This window comes from Vicugna pacos, chromosome 1, assembly GCF_048564905.1.
Source record: "Vicugna pacos chromosome 1, VicPac4, whole genome shotgun sequence".
Lineage (NCBI taxonomy): Eukaryota > Metazoa > Chordata > Mammalia > Artiodactyla > Camelidae > Vicugna > Vicugna pacos.
This window is the reverse complement of record NC_132987.1, coordinates 113,254,144-113,257,023: the sequence shown is the minus strand read 5'-3', so window position 1 is coordinate 113,257,023 and position 2,880 is coordinate 113,254,144. Positions and strand designations below refer to the sequence as shown.

General features: G+C 43.3%; 1 long non-coding RNA gene across 1 annotated transcript; it reads right to left on the bottom strand.

Annotated features, from left to right (window-relative positions):
- Positions 1–1,222: 1,222 nt before the first annotated feature.
- LOC140700716 (uncharacterized) lies at positions 1,223–2,201 on the bottom strand. The gene is made up of 2 exons (XR_012079310.1): positions 2,148–2,201; positions 1,223–1,625 (listed from the first exon to the last, which is right to left on the bottom strand). It is a non-coding gene; the product is annotated as an uncharacterized lncRNA (long non-coding RNA).
- Between the last annotated feature and the right edge of the window lie 679 nt (positions 2,202–2,880).

The window sequence follows — 2,880 nt, the reverse complement described above, 5'->3', positions numbered from 1 at the left end:
GCGAATACCCTAGCAGTACTGCATTTTGTGTATGTGTAAGATACCCACTGGATAAAATCCTAGAAGAGGGATGGCTCTGTCAAAGAGCAGGTGCACTTTTTCATTTGGCTAGATATCACCAAGGTGCCCATGTCAGAGATCGTACCAATTCACACTCTCAGCAGCAGTGTTTGAAGGTGTCTGTTCCCCAGCCCCCAGCAAAGCAGTGTGTCATCTTGACTTGATCTTTTTAAACAGCTTGACAGGTGAAAACTTGGAGAGCTTGATCAGCTCTGAAAATGGAGTCTGGAGAAGTACTGGGTCTTAGGATGAGTCATCAGTGACCAAGCCTGGAAGGCCTCCTGCCCCGTGTCCCCAGCAGCTGCACCTCTACCTAGGTCAGGGCACCTCTGAACCGAGACCAGCACCCTCTCTTCCCCACACGGCCCTTGGTGCTCCTGGACGTGCTGGTGTGAGAGTCTGACTTCTCCAGCTCTTTCTTGAACAGCATCCTTTATGGCTGGATAACGGGGCTTTGCAGCTGAGAAAGCAAAGTCTGGCATCCACGGACATGAGATGCTGCATGTTTCTGCTGCCCCAGGAAGTCAAAGGACGAAAGCATGACTGCCTTTTCAGGGCACATTAAAGTCACGCCTTCTGACTGCTCTGCATTTGACACTTGTCAGGCCTCTCCGAGTAATCTGAATAACAACTTTATATAAGGGGAAGTCAACCAGCCACTCAAAAAAAAAAAAAAAAAAACCACACAGGATGCCTTGATGTTAGCCTTTCCTCCCCAGCTTGACCTACCTCTGTCTTGTCTCCCTCCAGAAGGTTGATTTCACCAGTAGCTTAAGTAGCCTATAGTCACCCTCTAGTTACAAGTTTTAGGTTTTCTCTCTTCCAAAAGCTTCTTATTTACCAAATTGTGCCCCACAGGTATCTATGATGCTAAAATCAGAGTATGGTGGTGAGGGGGTGTGTGTGTGGAGTGCAGCCCAGGGAGTCTCTTTGTGGGTGTTGAGATAGAGGACCGGGAGAGGAGAAAGTGGGGTTTCTGGTCTTATCAGATATTTAGTCTCCGAAAAACTTAAAGTGACTCTCTCAATGCAGCTGGGGATTAAATCGTATAGTTTGGACTATGCTCTTTGTACATAGCATTCTGGTCATCTTTCTTTCCCTTCTTTTTCTTTTCCCCCCTGTTGCAGCTTGCATTATTATGAAGTCCACCAGGAGAAATGTCTGCCCAAATGGTCAGCCACAGGAGCAGGAAGCTCGTTTATTTTCTAATCCCCCGTCCAAAATAGATCCTCCCTGAAGACTTCCATCCAGGTTGCCTGCCTAGGATTGCCCTCAGAGCACAGCTCAGAGTTGGTAGAGAGAGGGCTGAGTTTGCCGATCTCCTGGGAAGCCTGCAAGCATGATCACAGGGAGGTGGATCCATCTCCAGCAACAGGCTCTGTCATGAGGAGATGGTGCCTGAGGTGTCAGTTAAAGTACACAGTTGGCAGGGAGTGCAGATAATTCCGATCAAAACTGAGAGAAGACAGACGTGTAGTTTGGTGGAGAAGTTGCAGTTTCTTCCTCCACCATTTCTCCAGTTGAAAACCTTGCCCATTGCTTGACTTGTGTGGGCTGTTGACCGGCTGGACAAAGAAAGAGCGTGTGTGTGAATTTGAAAGGCTTCTTAAAGAGATAGTCGTCGATCTACTTTTAACGCCTCTATTAAAAATGAGCAGGTCATACTGTTTGTCTTCTCCCCAGAGACCATCCCAGAGACCATGAAGCTGCTCTGACTTATCAGGAAACATCTCTGCTCCCCACACTTTGTTCCAAGTGCACAACAAAATTCGTTTTCTTTCTTTTAGAAGTTTTTTTAGTGAGCTATAGTCAGTTACAATGTGTCAATATCTGGTATACAGCATAACGTTTCAGTCATACATAGATACACCTGTATTTGTTTTCATATTCTTTTTCTTTCTTTTTTTTTCAGATACAGTCAGTTTACAATGTTGTGCCAATTTCTGGTGTACAGCACAATTCTTCAGTCATACATGAATATACATATATTCATTTTCATATTCTTTTTCACCATGAGCTACTACAAGATATTGAATATACTTCCCTGTGCTACACAGCATAAACTTGTTTATCTATTTTATATATACCAGTCAGTATCTGCAAATTTCGAACTCCCGGTTTATCCCTTCCCACCTTCTTCCCCTCTGGCAACCACAAGTCTGTGTTCTGTGTCTGTATTCTGTACAACAAAATTAATTTTCAAGGAATCTTTGTGCTTATGACATCACAATGTTCACCGTGTGGATGTGGGGATGGGGCACAAGGTCCATTAAAATACATCAATTCTATCCAATGGGCAATGTCAACCTGGAGCCCTTCTTGATGCTGTATCAAAGATGCAGAAGGACATGGTGAGGCAATACATAAAATAAATTCAAAAGGCTAATGAAGAAGAGTTCATCCTTTCTAAGCATCCAAGTGTGTGAATCAAAACACCACCAAGATTCTGCTTTCTTGTCTCCTAATTGCTCTTGTCTTCAAGTTGCTGAAGTTATTTATTTTATTTTATTATTATCTTGTATTGAAGTACTGTCAGTTGTTGAAGCTATTTAAAAATAATTTTGAATATTGTTGAGGTGTAAGATAATTATAATAGTATTATTAATAGTAATAGTAACAATAAACACCAGAGTGTTTACTATGAGCTAGAGCTAAAAAATCCCATTTTTACAAGTAATAACGTTCATTCCCACCACAATCCTATGAGGTGGATAATATTTTTATCGCCATGGTGAGCTTGAAGACACTGAGCATGGAAGGGTCACGTCACCTGCCCAAGGTCACACAGCTAGGGAGTGGATGCCAGAGCGCCCTGGTAGA